The 17057-nt window shown below is 45.3% G+C and overlaps 1 protein-coding gene across 1 annotated transcript in view; it reads left to right on the plus strand.

Annotated features, from left to right (window-relative positions):
- Positions 1 to 17057, plus strand: part of MYLK (myosin light chain kinase) — a 219531-nt gene that overhangs the window by 9683 nt on the left and 192791 nt on the right. The window lies entirely within an intron of this gene.

Raw genomic sequence — 17057 nt, forward strand, 5'->3', positions numbered from 1 at the left:
ACAGTATTTATGTTAGGAAAAAAGTCATTTGCAATCATACTTACAACCAGACTTTCAGCAAATATTATTTATTTATGAACAATGACAAAAGTGGATGGAACAAAGGAACTAGAGTGAGTTTAAAGTTCATGCAAAAAGTCAGCAAACAGTGCAGAAAAGGGAACCCTCCTACACTGTTGGTGAGAATGTAAATTGGTGCAGCCACTATGGAGAACAGTATGGAGGTTCCTTAAAAACCTAAACATAGAGCTGACGTATGATCCAGCAATCCCACTCTTGGGCATATATCCAGAAAAGACAAAAAGTCTAATTCGAAAAGATACATGCACCCCAGTGTTCATAGCAGCACAATTTACAATAGCCAAGACATGGAAACAACCCAAGTGGCCATCAACAGGTGATTGGTTAAAGAAAATGTGGTATATATATAATGGAACATTAGTCAACCATAAAAAAGTATGAAATATTGCCATTTGCAGCAACATGGATGGACCTAGAGAATATCATACTAAATGAAGTAAGTCAGACAGAGAAAGACAAATATTATGCGATATCACTTATATGTGGAATCTAAAAAATAATACAAATGAATCTATATACAAGACAGTATACAAGACAAAAACAGACTCACAGATACAGAAAACAAACTTATGGTTACCAAAGGGGAGGAGGGATAAATTAGGAGTATGGGATTAACACATACAAACTACTGTACCTAAAATAGATAAGCAGCAAGGATTACTGTATAGCACAGGGAACTATATTCAATATCTTATAATAACCTATAATGAAAAATAATCTGAAAAATATATATATAACTGAATCACTTTGCTGTACACCTGAAACTAACACAGTATTGTAAATCAACTATAGTTCAAAAAAACAAGTCAGAAACTAAGACACTGATGGTCTAGAAAAGGAGCGAGGACAGATATGAGAACATGTCCAAATATAACCCAGTGCATGAAATAACATAACAGTTTCCTGGACTGAGGGCATGTGAAGTACAAGCTTGGCCAGAACAGAGTGAACGTGGCCAGGGTAAACATCCTTGAAGTCATGTGTCACATCCAGACTTAGGGAGATGGTGGGAGTGATTAGGGTGGTCACACACATCCTGTTTCCCCTGAACAGTCCCGGCATAAGTGTTAGCAATCCTTCTCTTCACTCTCAGAAGAGTCCTGGTTTGGGTAATATGTCATGTGGTCACCCTAGTTATTGAAAAGGAAGGAGGAGGACAGTCTAGGTTGATGGTAATTGCTCTGCTGATTGCCTCTAGTGCATAAGAGCTGGTGAGTTAAGATTCCCTGATGCTGAGGCAGGCCCAGGCCTGATGGAGAAGTGGCCCATTTGAATATAGCTCTGCTTCCTGATTAGTTGTAGGATAATCACAGTGGTTATTCCTAAGCTGCCGTAGCATGTAGCTAGAATTCATATTTCACTCTGACCCAGGAGCTCCTCTTCCACTTCCATCCTTCCTTACCTATCCCACAAATTGAGTGCATGACCGTTAAATTTTTCATTGAGCAGAAGAGTATCTACAGTGAGAAGAGATAATTTGCCAGCTGAGCCGTCCTCCTATTTGTGTACCTGGGAGCAGTTCTGCCTAGAAAAGTTCTTGACTTTTAATAGAGAAACCTATATATGGCTAGTGCAGAAATACATTGAAATGGTAGAAAATAACTTGAAGCAAACAAGAACTCGGCCTGGGTGGGCTCTGTTTCTTTCTTGGTGTCTACCCCGTGTTCCATTGGCTCTGTCAAGGCTGCCTTACTGGGAACCCCCTTTCAGAGCAGAGCACCAAGCTGACCATCTGTGATACAGCCTGGGAGCCTAGCCTTAGGTTCAGCTTGCAAGAAAAGTGCAATTGTGGAGGAGGCCCCTCCCCTGTGCCCACAGGAGGATTGGTCTGACCCCGAGCGCCCAGAGATGCCCAGCTGGACATCACGGGACTCGGGGAGCGGACTCAAGGGACGTCCTTTAGGCAGCATCTCCTCACGGTCTCAGCTCAGAGGGGCTTCCGGTCAGTGGGGAAGCCATACAGATGCAGCTCACTGTGCACACGAACAGGCAGAGAAATGCTTCAGGGATTGCAGAAGTGAAGAGATAGCTCGATCTTTCGTAGATGGTTTGTCCTGTTGTTTGGCTGAGCATTGCAGGTGGCAAATGTGGGGATAAGCTAGCTCTCTTTGGCTTTTCCTGGGCTTAAGCAAGAAATTACCTTCTGGCACCTGGATATTATTTTATTTTTCTAGTTAAGAGGTGCGGGAAGAGGGTGGGGGGGAGCATTGTCTCAACTAAGAGAGAGACTTGCCAGGAACCTGCAAAGATCAGCTGAGAGAGAGGACACCCAAGCAAGTACGCACTTGTGCCAAATTGCAGCTTCCCAGAAGCTCACTTTGGCCTAGAGACCAAGAGGAACAAAGCCATTGGGGAGATGGAACCAAGCCCCAGCTAACAGGTGTGAGGGGGAGCAGAGTTCTTCAGTATAAATAATTTCCCCCCATCAAAGACTGGACTCTAGGAAGTCCCAGGGGACTGCCTTCTCTCAGAAAAATCCCGAATTGAGTAATCATAAAAAACCAGAGTGAGAGTAAAACTGATTCTTACTTCAAGCATGAATCAGAAATTATTTCATTAGAATAATTAGAAGTGCCTTATTAATTTAATAGGTCTATTTGGTGTGGATAAGCACATTTAGTAGTCCTTTTTTGGCCTAATCTACCACACCTGGAGAGGCCTAGTTGGTTGGCTGCTATGTACACGGGATGGAAGCTTACCTAAATTGCCCTGGAGAAAATGTTCTAACAACTAGGATGGCCATTTCAAAGCTTTGCAGTGATGGTAAACAACGTACTGCCCTTCAGAGTCCTGTACCCATCTTATTACTGCGGGGGAGAGAGAACACTTAACACCCAATAAATGCTGGGCCCATGCTCCGCTCTAGGCAAATGCTAAGAAACGAACTGCTGATTTGTGTTGGCTGAGTGTCCCGAGCAGGGTGCCGAACTGTGGGGTTCAGGAGTGGGAAACATGAAGGGTTTACCAAGTCCCGTGAACAGGCCAGGGCCTGCCAGCTGTTTTATTTCCAATCCCACTTTCCTGGCCCCTGTGGTTATATTGTTCTCCTTTGTTGATCTGGCCTCCCCAGTAGGATTCCAAGTCCCCTGTCTTCAAGGTCTGTGCTCCCCTGGCCAGGTGTGAGCCCAGCTGACACATGGGGTAGCCCTTGATCTTCCTGCCGGCCCCCTGTTTCCAAGAGAAGATTGGAGGGACAGGGGCCCTCTCCTCCCCTCTGGGGCCAGTTGAGCTGACACCTGTGAGCTCGGTCCTCTCTCCGGAGGGTCAGTCGCACTTGGCCGTGTTCCTCCTGATGCACCGTGCTCTCCGTTGCCCATCAGTTTTCTCCATGCCCTTTCCTCCGGGTTCCCAGGGGTCACCATTTTCTTTCTCAACAGCGCCCCTCCAGAGCAGGTTTGGGGTGGGAGAGGAGAAGAGACACATGTTAGCCTTGTCAGTATCTTCAGTGACGCCTGAGGAGGAAGGGAGGGAGACATGATTGGTGGGAAAAGTCCTTACAGGAGAAAATGCGTCACTCTCTGTTATCGTCCATTGTTGCGGATGGTAAGAACTGGATGTTCTCAGCAACATCCCTAATCGCCTGCCGAGACAGGGAAGCAGAGGGCATCCTTTGGGAGGCAGGAAGGGAGGCAGGCAGGTGTGGTGCGGAAGGGCCTTGAGCCGCAGCCCAGCGTGAGGGCACAGCAGGACAGCCGAGGGCCTGCACACCTGGTGCTTGAGTGGCTTCTCCTGCCTATTCAAGGAGCACGAAAGGGAAGGTGAGAGGCGGGGGCCTGCCCACCCCCAGCCAACATCCTGGGTCCCGGAGGAGCCTGTCTAGAAGAGGTGTGAGGGGCTCCCCAGTCAGCAGCTGCGGGGGGAGCCGGGACAGGCTTAGAACATCAGGTAGGGCTTGTGTGAACCTCGAGTTGCTCAGCTTTAAAGAGTCACAGCTGGAGGCGAGACTCTAGAACGTGCAACATGCTCAGGAGCTGCAACAGTGTGGGTGGGAGCTGAGGGGCTGGGCTGGGCTGGGGAGGAAGCAAGCAGGCGGCCGTGAGCTGCCTTTGTCTACTCTCGGGTGGGGCTCTTCCCCAGCAGGCTGATGGCTCCTGATGTCCAGAGGCCTCCTCAAGGCCAAGGTGAGGAGTGCTGACCCTTCCAAAGCTGCTCCCTGAGTCTCGACTTTCTCTAACTCCTGTCTCTTCACCCCCTGATGTTCTGCTCCCTTCCTCCCAACACGCAGAGCCCCATGGGGTCCGTGACAGAGCTGGTAAACACACAGTGATGGGTATGCGGACAGACTGTGTGTTCTGACCTTTCAGCCGGGGTTCTTCCTGCCCTGCTGGGAGCATGGTGTTGATAAACCTGGCTTGATTGGCTCAGGCGATCAACATGGATACCACAGATAATGTAAATATTCTAAGTAGTCACAACAGAGTCGCATCTTTTCAGCATGCTTTTGTCCAGATGTGGAGTAGGCTTTTTAGACAACACCAGGGACCTAAGAAGTTGGGATCTGGAAGAAGATTCTTATAGATGTGAACCACAGGAATGAATGAACTTCTGGAATTTCCTTGCTGAGAAGGGCGTGCGTGCTTGTGGCTGTGGCTTTTGGCTACTATGTATACATTCTGCTTCCTGGCATACAGGGCTTAGCTAATGACTAGCAGGCTGGTTGATCGGTTCAGAACCAGGAGTGACTGGCAATTGTCAAACGAGTTCCCTTAGCATGCCCCCGCCATCCAGCCCCCTGGAGGGAGGTTAAGGGTAGCTTGTCAGAGCTGCTGTCTGCAGACCAAAGTGAATGAGGCCCCTGCAGGTGCTCAGGCTCACAAAGGCTGACACAATGTGCAAGTCAGGTTATAACTGGTACATCCAGGAAGGATGTTAGAGGTCTTCTAACCCCAGAGACGTTAGGATACTCCCCCAGAGCCCACTGTTAGCAGATGCTGTCTCTAAAATTCGGTGGCTCTGGCCTTAAGTTGGGCTCTTCTCTCTGAGCCTCAGTTTTCTTACTGATAGGCTGAGGGTAAGCTAAGGCCCCCTTGTGTTCTGGGGCTGTGCATAATAATCTAGGACAAGACACAAGCACCCTGGACTCCGACCCACTCCCAGCTCCTCCCTCTTGCATCACTAACAGTGTGACATTTTCACCAAGGCTCTGAACCTTGGAGTCAAAGGCCTGGGTTCAAATCCAGCTGATAAGAAGCAGCTGTCATTGTTAGCTCTGCGATTTGGGATATATTGCTCAACTTCTGAGTCTTCTTTTCATCTTTAAACTGAAAATCATACCTCTTATAGAGTTGCTTTGAAAATGAAAGTTAACTTAAGTAGAACTCTCAGTAGAGTACCTGGCTCCTGGTAAGCATTCAGTAAATGGATTATTTTTATTAGTAATAGTAGATACTGTGGTTCACGGTCACTTCACTTGGCTGGACCTGAGGTTTCCTTTCTGTGATACAGGATTTGGGTGGGAGTAGTGCTTCTCCGACTCTGCCATCCCCAAGGAAGTGGAGAAAGAACTAGTATTCTGAGGGTAGAGGCTTGAGGTGTAGCCTGAAGCAGCTTGCAGAAAGCATCACATTTCTTTGAAGTCTTAGGGTAATTTGTAAAATCAACTTATAGTTGTCATTTGGTACAACAATGTGAACACATTGGTTCTCATATAGAAATGCTTCCCCCAGATCTTTGAGTATAGTTGATGTTCCAGGAATGAGTTGCTCCACTCCGGGGTTGGGGGTGTGATGGCATCATTTTTTTTTTTTTTTTTTTCTGTGGACTTTGCCTTTTTTTTTTTTTTTAACATCTTTACTGGAGTATAATTGCTTTATAATGTTGTGTTAGTTTCTGCTGTATAACAAAGTGAATCAGCTATACGTATACATATATCCCCATATCCCCTCCCTCTTGTGTCTCCCTCCTACCCTCCCTATGCCACCCCTCTAGGTGGTCACGAAGCACTGAGCTGATCTCCCTGTGCTATGCGGCTGCTTCCCACTAGCTATCTATTTTACATTTGGTAGTGTATATATGTCAATGCTACTCTCTCACTTCATCCCAGCTTACCCTTCCCCCTCCCCGTGTCCTCAAGTCCATTCCCTACATCTGCGTCTTTATTCCTGTCCTGCCCCTAGGTTCGTCAGAACCATTTTTTTTTTTTTTAGATTCCATATATATGTGTTAACATACAGTATTTGTTTTTCTCTTTCTGACTTACTTCACTCTGTATGACAGACTCTAGTCCATCCACCTCCCTACAAATAACTCAGTTACATTTCTTTTTAATGGCCGAATAATATTCCATTGTATATATGTGCCACATCTTCTTTATCCATTCATCTGTCGATAGACCCTTAGTTTGCTTCCATGTCCTGGCTATTGTAAATAGTGCTGCAGTGAACATTGTGGTACATGTCTCCTTTTGGATTATGGTATTCTCAGGGTATATGCCTGGTAGTGGGATTGCTGGGTCATATGGTAGTTCTACTTTTAGTTTTTTAAGGAACCTCCATACTGTTCTCCATAGTGACTGTATCAATTTACATTCCCACCAACAGTGCAAGAGGGTTCCCTTTTCTCCACACCCTCTCCAGCATTTATTGTTTGTAGATTTTTTGATAATGGCCATTCTGACCCGTGTGAGGTGATACCTCATTGTAGTTTAGATTTGCATTTCTCTAATGATTCGTGATGTTGAGCATCCTTTCATGTGTTTGTTGGCAATCTGTATATCTTCTTTGGAGAAATGTCTATTTAGGTCTTCTGCCCATTTTTGGATTGGGTTGTTTGTTTTTTGATATTCAGCTGCATGAGCTGCTTGTATATTTTGGAGATTAATCCATTGTCAGTTGCTTCATTTGCAAATATTTTCTCCCATTCTGAGGGTTGTCTTTTTGTCTTGTTTATGGTTTACTTTGCTGTACAAAAGCTTTTAAGTTTCATTAGGTCCCATTTGTTTATTTTTGTTTTTATTTCCATTTCTCTAGGAGGTGGGTCAAAGAGGATCTTGCTGTGATTTATGTCATAGAGTGTGCTGCCTATGTTGTCCTCTAAGAGTTTTATAGTGTCTGGCCTTTCATTTAAGTCTTTAATCCATATTGAGTTTATTTTTGTGGATGGTGTTAGGAAGTGTCCTAATTTCATTCTTTTTTTTTTAAATAGATCTTTATTGGAGTATAATTGCTTCACAATACTGCGTTAGTTTCTGTTGTACACCAAAGAGTCTGTCTTTTCTCCATTGTATATTCTTGCTTCCTTTATCAAAGATGAGGTGACCATATGTGTGTGGGTTTATCTCTGGGCTTTCTATCCTGTTCCATTGATCTATATTTCTGTTTTTGTGCTAGTACCATACTGTCTTGATTACTGTAGCTTTGTAGTATAGTCTGGAGTCCGGGAGCCTGATTCCTCCAGCTCCATTTTTCTTTCTCAAGATTGCTTTGGCTATTTAGGGTTTTTTGTGTTTCCATACAAATTGAGAATTTTTTTGTTCTAGTTCTGTGAAAAATGCCATTGGTAGTTTGATAGGGATTGCATTGAATCTGTAGATTGCTTTGGGTAGTAGAGTCATTTTCACAATGTTGATTCTTCCAATCCAAGAACATGGTATATCTCTCCATCTGTTTGTATCGTCTTTAATTTCTTTCATCAGTGTCTTATAGTTTTCTGCATACAGGTCTTTTGTCTCCTTAGCTAGGTTTATTCCTAGGTATTTTATTCTTTTTGTTGCAGTGGTAAATGGGAGCGTTTCCTTAATTTCTTTTTCAGACTTTTTTGTCGTTAGTGTATAGGAATGCAAGAGATTTCTGTGCATTAATTTTGTATCCTGCTACTTTACCAAATTCATTGATTAGCTCTAGTAGTTTTCTGGTAGCATCTTTAGGATTCTCTATGTATAGTATCATGTCATCTGCAAACAGTGACAGTTTTACTTCTTCTTTTCCGATTTGGATTCCTTTTATTTCTTTTTCTTCTCTGATTGCTGTGGCTAAAACTTCCAAAACTATGTTGAATAATAGTGGTGAGAGTGGGCAACCTTGTCTTCTTCCTGATTTTAGAGGAAATGGTTTCAGTTTTTCACCATTGAGAACGATGTTGGTTGTGGATTTATCATATATGGCCTTTATTATGTTGAGGTAGGTTCCCTCTATGCCTACTTTCTGGAGAGTTTTTATCATGAATGGGTGTTGAATTTTGTCGAAAGCTTTTTCTGCATCAATTGAGATCATCGTATGGTTTTTATCCTTCAGTTTGTTAATATGGTGTATCACATTGATTGATCTGCATATATTGAAGAATCCTTGCATTCCTGGGAAAAACCCCACTTGATCAAGGTGTATGATCCTTTTAATGTGCTGTTGGATTCTGTTTGCTAATATTTTGTTGAGGATTTTTGCAGTTATATTCATCAGTGATATTGGCCTGTAGTTTCCTTTCTTTGTGACATCTTTGTCTGGTTTTGGTATCATGGTGTTGGTGGCCTCATAGAATGAGTTTGGGAGTGTTCCTCCCTCTGCTATATTTTGCAAGAGTTTGAGAAGGATAGGTGTTAGTTCTTCTGTAAATGTTTGCTAGAATTCGCCTGTGAAGCCATCTGGTCCTGGGCTTTTGTTTGTTGGAAGATTTTTAATCACAGTTTCAATTTCTGTGCTTGTGATTGGTCTGTTTATATTTTCTATTTCTTCCTGGTTCAGTCTCGGAAGGTTGTGCTTTTCTAAGAATTTGTCCATTTCTTCCAGGTTGCCCATTTTATTGGCATATAGTTGCTTGTAGTAATTTCTCATGATCCTTTGTATTTCTGCAGGGTCAGTTGTTACTTCTCCTTTTTCATTTCTAATTCTGTTGATTTGAATCTTCTCCCTTTTTTTCTTGATGAGTCTGGCTAATGGTTTATCAATTTTATCTTCTCAAAGAAGCAACTTTTAGTTTTATGGATCTTTGCTATTGTTTCCTTCATTTCTTTTTCATTTATTTCTGATCTCATCTTTATGATTTCTTTCCTTCTGCTAACTTTTGGGGTTTTTTTGTTCTTCTTTCTCTAATTGCTTTAGGTGTAAAGTTAGGTTGTTTATTTGAGATTTTTCTTGTTTCTTTAGGTAGGATTGTATTGCTATATGCTTCCCTCTTAGAACTACTTTTGCTGCATCCCATAGGTTTTGGGTTGTCATGTTTTCATTGTCATTTGTTTCTATGTATTTTTTGACTTCCTGTTTGATTTCTTCAGTGATCTCTTGGTTATTTAGTTCTGTATCATTTAACCTCCATGTGTTTGTATTTTTTACAGCTTTTTTCCTGTAATTGGTATCTAGTCTCATAGCATTGTTTTCGGAAAAGATACTTGATACGATTTCAATTTTCTTAAGTTTACTGAGGCTTGATTTGTGACCCAAGATATGATCTATCCTGGAGAATGTTCCATGAGCACTTGAGAAGAAAGTGTATTCTGTTGTTTTTGGATGGAATGTCCTATAAATATCAATTAAGTCCATCTGGTCTAATGTATCATTTAAAGCTTGTGTTTCCTTATTTTCATTTTGGATGGTCTGTCCATTGGTGAAAGTGGGGTGTTAAAGTCCCCTACTATTATTACGTTACTGTCAATTTCCCATTTTATGGCTGTTAACATTTGCCTTATGTATTGAGGTGCTCCTATGTTGGGTGCATAAATATTTACGATGGTTATATCTTCTTCTTGGATCGATCCCTTGATCATTATGTAGTGTCCTTCTTTGTCTCTTGTAATAGTCTTTATTTTAAAGTCTATTTTGTCTGATATGAGAATTGCTACTCCAACTTTCTTTTGATTTCCATTTGCCTGGAATATCTTTTCCCATCCCCTCACTTTCAGTCTGTATGTGTCCCTAGGTCTGAAGTGGGTCTCTTGTAGACAGCATATATACAGGTCTTGTTTTTGTTTCCATTCAGCCAGTCTGTGTCTTTTGGTTGGAGCATTTAATGCATTTACTTTTAAGGTAATTATCGATAGTATGTTCCCATTACCATTTGCTTAATTGTTTTTGGTTTGTTATTGTAGATCTTTTGCATCTCTTGTGTTTCCTGCCTAGAGAAGTTCCTTTAGCATTTGTTGTAAAGCTGGTTTGGTGGTGCTCAATTCTCTTAACTTTTGCTTGTCTGTAAAGGTTTTAATTTCTCCATCTAATCTGAATGAGATCCTTGCCAGGTAGAGTAATCTTGTTTGTAGGTTTTTCCTTATCATCACTTTAAATATGTCCTGCCACTCACCTCTGGCTTGCAGAGTTTCTGCTGAAAAATCAGCTGTTAACCTTTTGGGGATTCCCTTGTATGTTATTTGTTGCTTTTCCCTTGCTGCTTTTAATATTTTTTCTTTATATTTAATTTTTAATAGTTTGATTAATATGCGTCTTGGCATGTTTCTCCTTGGATTTATCCTGTATGGGGCTGTCTTTGCTTCCTGTACTTGATTGACTATTTCCTTTCCCATGTTAGGGAAGTTTTCAACTATAATCTCTCAAATATGTTCTCAGACCCTTTCTTTTTCTCTTCTTCTGGGACCCCTATAATTTGAATGTTGGGCATTTAATGTTGTCCCAGAGGTCTCTGGGACTGTCCTCAATTCTTTTCATTCTTTTTTCTTTTATTCTGCTCTGCAGTAGTTATTTCCACTATTTTATCTTCCAGGTCATTTATCCGTTCTTTCTGCCTCAGTTATTCTGCCTATTGATTCCTTCTAGAGAATTTTTTAATTTCATTTATTGTGTTGTTCATCATTGTTTGTTCGCTCTTTAGTTCTTCTAGGTCCTTGTGAAACGTTTCTTGTATTTTCTCCATTCTATTTCCAAGATTTTGGATCATCTTTACTACCATTACTCTGAATTCTTTTTCAGGTCGACTGCCTATTTCCTCTTCATTTATTTGGTCTAGTGGTTTTTTTACCTTGTTCCTTCATCTGCTGCATATTTCTCTGTCTTCTCATTTTGTTTAACTTACTGTGTTTGGGGTCTCCTTTTCACAGGCTGCAGGTTCTTAGTTCCCATTGATTTTGGTGTCTGACCCTAGTGGCTAAGGTTGGTTCAGTGGCTTGTGTAGGCTTCCTGGTGGAGGGGACTGGTGCCTGTTTTCTGGTGGGTGGGGCTGGATCTTGTCTTTCTGGTGGGCAGGGCCGCATCCGGTGGTTGTCTTTTGGGGTTGTCTGTGAACTTAGTATGATGGTTAGGCAGCCTCTCTGCTAATGGGTGGGTTGTTGTTCCTGTCTTTGTTGTTGGCATGGGGCGTCTAGCACTGGAGCTTGCTGGCCGTTGGGTGGAGCTTGTCTTAGCATTGAGGACACAGATCTCTGGGAGAGCTCTTGCCAATTGATATTACATGGGGCCGGGAGGTCTGTGGTGGTCCAGTGTTGCTGAATTCGGGCTCTCCCGCTTCGAAGCCTCAGGCCTGACACCAGGCTGGAGCACCAAGACCCTGTCTGTCGCTCGGCTCAGAAGAAAAGGGAGAAAAAAGAAAGAAAGAAAGAAAATATATTAAAAACAAAATTTTTTTAATTATTAAAATAATAATAATAAAAAAGAAGAGAGCAACCAACCAATAAACAAATCCACCAATGATAACAAGCACTAAAAACTAAACTAAGATAAACATAAAAATCAGAAACAAATCAGTCAGACAGCAAACCCCAAATCTACAGTTGCTCCCAAAGTCCACCGCCTCAATTTTGGGGCGATTCGTTCGTTGCCTATTCAGGCATTCCACAGATGTAGGGTACCTCAAGTTGATTGTGGGGATTTAATCCGATGCCCTTGAGGCTACATGGAGAGATTTCCCTTTCTCTTCTTTGTTCCCACAGCTCCTGGGTTTCAGCTTTGGTTTTGGCCCCACCTTTGCATGTAGGTCGCCCTCAGGCACCTGTTCCCCGCCCAGGCAGGAGGGGGTTAAAGCCACGGCTGATTAGGGCTCTCTTGTTCACTCAGACCGGGGGGTGGGGGGGGTGGGGGGGTACGGTAGTCATAATTGGAATGCAGGGCGAGCCTGCGGCGGCAGAGGCCAGTGTGATGTTGCAACAGCCTGAGGTGCCCCGTGTGTTCTCCCAGGGAAGTTGTCCCTGGATCACAGGACCCTGACAGTGCAGGGCTGCATAGGTTCCCAGTGGGGTGGGGTGGGGAGGGGGTGTGTGTGGATAGCGATCTGTGCTTGCACACAGGCTTCTTGGTGGCTGCAGCAGCAGCATTAGTGTTTTATGCCTGTCTTTGGGGTCTGAGCTGGTATTCGTGGCTTGTGCCCGTCTCTGGAGCTCACTTAGGTGGTGCTCTGCCTTCTGTGGGCACAGGGGGAAGGAATCCCCTCTCCTCGCACACCCCAAAACAATGGTCTCTTGCCTCTTAGGCAGGTCCAGACTTTTTCCCGGACTCCCTCCCGGCTAGCTGTGGCGCACTAGCCCCCTCAGGCTGCGTTCACGCAGCCAACCCCAGTCCTCTCCCTGGGATCTGACCTCTGAAGCCCGAGCCTCAGCTCCCAGCCCCCACCTGTCCCAGCTGGCGGGTGAGCAGACAAGCCTCTCAGGCTGGTGAGTGCTGGTCAGTACTGATCCTCTGTGCAGGAATCTCTCCGCACCCCTGTTGCTGCGCTCTCCTCTGTGGCTCCGAAGCTCCCCCCTCCACCGCCCTCAGTCTCCGCCAGTGAAGGGGCTTCCTAGTGTGTGGAAACTTTTCCTCCTTCACAGCTCCCTCCCCGAGGTGCAGGTCCTGCCCCTACTTTTTGTCTCTGTTTTTTCTTTTTTCTTTTGCCAGGTACAATTTTTTGCCAGAAAATCCCCACCCAGGTACGTGGGGATTTTCTTGCCTTTTGGGAAGTCTGAGGTCTTCTGCCAGCGTTCAGTAGGTGTTCTGTAGGGGTTGTTCCACATGTAGATGTATTTTTGATGTATTTGGGGGAAGGAAGGTGATCTCCATGTCTTACTCCTCCACCATCTTGAAGGTCCCCCCAATGGCATCATTTCTAAGGTCCCTTCCAGCCCTGAATTTCAGGTTCCCAGGGTGAGCAAGTCTCCTCCACAAAGGGCCTGAGGTTGGTACCCAAGAATCCTAAAGGAACCTCGAGAGACAGGCTCCCCTGTGCCCCTCACCCTAGTGGGGCTGCACAGTGATAGGTGGGTGCCACCAGCAGAGGAGGGAAGAGGATGCAGCCCCTCAGAGTGAAGACTGAAGAAGCCTGAAGGAGGAGCAGGGCTGTGTCTGAGCCTGACTTTCTTCCCTTGGGCTGATAAACCTGGTTGGGTTGGGTTGGCAGCTCTCCACCACCCCAGGTAAATTCCAGGAAACACTAAGCCATTGTTTCTCATCCAGAACTGGAGGCTGTACTGGGGACAGGTCGTCATGTCATGGGAGGGCAGGTAAGGGCAAGGGGTGAACTGCCTGTGGAAACACAGGGCTTGTCACACTGCCAAAGCATCCTCCTGGCCATTCTAATGCAGCACCCAAGGCCAGGGTCTGGGGTTGTGCCCAGACAGAGGGAGGAGAACCGAGGGGAGTCTGGAGAAGAGCAGCACGTTTTGGGGGAGAACACAGAGGTGTCTGGCCTGTGAATGGGAAGAGAGAGCATCTCTGTGCGTGGGGTGAGGCATATCTACTGATGGTGGTGTGAGTCCTACATAGACTTGCTAGAGATTAGCCAGTAAGCATGGTCTCTCCCTCAGGCAAGAGGGATTGAAATGAAGGCATCCATTTGTTTGGGACAAATAAAAGGGGCTTTCTCTGGGCAGGGAATTGACTACATTAGTCAAATCTGTACCCATCAGGTATCATTCCAATAAAATCTGAGGGACTATCAACACAGTTGTTATACTGGAAATTTCCTTTTGGTCATGGTGTTTATTATGATAAGATTCAACATATCTTGCTAAATCCTTCCCGAGCATGTTACCAAATTGAGCCAGGATTTGGAGTAAGAAAGACTGGATTCTAGTTCTGCTTTATTAGCTATTGACTTTAGGCAAGTCACTTGGTCTTTGAGCCTCAGATTTCCGATCAATAAAATGGGGTTGTAACGTATCTCAATATGTTGTGAAGTTGAAATGAGATCTTGATTGGGAAAGTATTTCATAAATTGTCAGTAGCTCGAAGTTTATTATAAATCAAAAGCTTTTGGTAGCATTATCTAAGAACATGCTACCCTCTAGGCCCTCTGCAACCTAGTCTCAATCAATTTAATGACTATATCTCTCAAAACTTCCCTTGACCCACCCCTTTCCCAGGTGAGTTTCCTTGCACTGAGACATGTACCACCATCTTCCCCTGCCCAGCTCAGCTCTCTACTGCAGGGCTCACTTGCTTAGATGATCCTGATTCATTCTCATGAATTCTCGTGCCTTGGAAACTTCAGAGATCCCTGTCCTCCTCCGGTCTTTGAGGATACATAAGTCCACTCTGGACCCACTTCCTCATCTGTAAAGTAAGGGGGTTGGGCTAGATGATTTAGGTCCCCTACCAACCCTCACATTCTGCGATCCAGCCGTATTCCACTGTTCTAACCAGGAAGCTAGAATTTGGGATGAGAGCAATGCATATTGTCTAGCCAATGACAAGTAACTGAGTAAAAGAAGTGAATGTAAGAGTGTGAATTAGTAATCTACTCTCTGTGATAGATGAGGCTATGTTTGAGGCAGTATTTCTTTTTTTTTTTTAATTTCTTTTTTTTGTCTGCGTCGGGTCTTAGTTGCACACGGGGTCTTCATTGAGATGTGCAGGATCTTTCATTGAGGCATAGGCTTCTCTCTAGTTGTGGTGTGTGGGTTTTCTCTCTCTAGTTGTGGCGTGAGGGCTCCAGAGCACGTGGGCTCTATAGTTTGTGGCACATGGGCTCTCTCATTGAGGCACGTGAGCTCAGTAGTTGTGGCGTTCAGGCTTAGTTGTCCTGCGGCATGTGGGATCTTAGTTCCCTGACCAGGGATTAAACCCATGTCCCCTGCATTAGAAGGCAGATTCTTTACCACTGGACCACCAGGGAAGTCCCTGAGGCAATATTTCAATGAATGAGAACATATAAGTGAAATGTGATACCTCTGATTGGTCCTCCTAGTTGACTGTTACCAGAGAGTCATCATTTGCTAAGTGCTTGCTATGTGCCAGGCATGCTTAGAAATTGCATTGCAGTTACAGTGTGTTGGGTGTTCTGAGTATCTACTTTGTGTTAGATACTTGACCTTCCCTCTAATCTCCACGGAGCCCTACAGAACAGATTTACGGTTGGGAAAATTGAGGTTTAGAGAGATTAAGTAAATCACCCATGGTCATCTGGCTACTAAGTGGCAGAAGCAGGTTCAAGTGCAGCATGTCTGACTACACAGCCTGTGATGGGATGACTTGCCCAAGTCCGCTGGCTGGCATCACCACCCAGCTTACTCTTAGATTGTCAATTTCTTGTTCCTAGTGTCCCAGGACTGGCGGTTACCCCAACAGTGTTCTTGATTCAGCTCTGGGCTTGACCCTAAAGTAGGAATTGATCATTTCTCTCAGGTTGGGGCAGCCAACCTAAAAATTCCAGGGGAAAAACCCACCTGGATTTAGCACCCTCCCTCCTCTGGCATGTTGGAGACACCCGGTCTTGGCTCCCTCCTCATTCCTCTTCTCTGTGCACCTGCTGCCTTGTCTCAGTGCTAACCAAGAGTGCGAGAGAAACTAGAAATGCATACATTGTTGGCCAGGCCTTTGGCTTCAGCTGGAAGAGGCAGGTTTCCTCTGTGGGAGTAAGTAGAAAACAATTGCAAGTTCGCATTTCAAATCCCAGAGCCTGTAGGAGTTGGTGAAGCAGGCTGGCTTGCCTCATATTCTCATGCTGTGTCAGGGTTTGCCAAAGAAGGATCCCCACACCTCTCAGTAAGGGAAGTTTGGGGAAACAGGGACGTGGTGGAGCCAGCTTGGGCCCCAGGAGGTCCAGCAGGAGCTGTGGACGCCTATGGCTGGAGAGAGTCTTCAGACTCAGCCCTAGTTCTCATCAGCATCCACATCTCTGCAGACCCTCCTGTCGACTGTGCTTCCCACTGCCCCCCCTCCTTGGAAGACACTGTTCCAGCCGGTGCCTGAGCCTGTCACGGGGAAAGGCAGGCCTCCCACAGAAGGGTCTTTCTCATTCTCTCTCCTCGCATCAGCCAGGCATTAGTCCAGCCACAGGGCTAGTGTCTTCCCAGGAGAAACAGGCCATGGGGAGCTGGCAACTCCCCTAAACTGTGTGGAGAGAAGCTGGGTCCGTGTTCAGTAGCCGGGCCTGGGCGAGCTCCGCTCACGGTTCACTGGCAGCCGTGCTCAGCATCCAAGGGCCCTCCCGGCACAGGGTCCTCTGGGCCGGTCCCCTCAGAGCATCGCCACAGGGCCAGCTCCCGGCAGAAAGCCGAGGGGCAGCATGTGCTTCCAGTGGCTCAGAAAGACGGGATGGGACATGCCTGTCTGGAGCTGGAGAAGCTGCTCAGGGTCCCTCCAGGGAGGGTGTGATCAGCAGAATCATGGACTCCCTTCCTGGGCCTTCTTTTCCAGAGCTTTCCTAGGCTTCACTAAAGACCAGGAGGGGAATGGCCGGACAGACTCAGGGCACAGAGTGGGGACCCTTCCCTTTACTCCCTCCCCTCCACTCTCACCCCTCGGACACTACGTCCCTAATAGCGCACCCACCACCCCTGCCCACCTGCCACCCCTCCCATGTGCTCCCGCTGCCCAAGACTCTGGTTTCAAAATAAATTACTAAATGTTGGCGAAATTGGAGGAAGGAGAGGAAGAATGAAGTGGTAGAAAGAAAAGGAATATATTCCACTTGCTTTATAAGCAAATGACTCTCCCCAGCACCCTGCCCCATTAATTTTGCTGTTAATATTTGCCGCTCTGCTAAGGGAATCACCTTAAGTACTTAGTCCACTCCTGACACTTAATAAGTGCTCACTAAACAGGAGCTATTATTGGTTCCTTTTTCTCCTCTTTTTCCTGGGGTTTCCCCTCAGCTCTTTCAGCCCCAGCCCCTCTCTGGACAGACCTCAC

The sequence above is a fragment of the Balaenoptera musculus genome, chromosome 4 (genome assembly GCF_009873245.2).
Source record: "Balaenoptera musculus isolate JJ_BM4_2016_0621 chromosome 4, mBalMus1.pri.v3, whole genome shotgun sequence".
In the NCBI taxonomy this organism is placed as follows: Eukaryota; Metazoa; Chordata; class Mammalia; order Artiodactyla; family Balaenopteridae; genus Balaenoptera; species Balaenoptera musculus.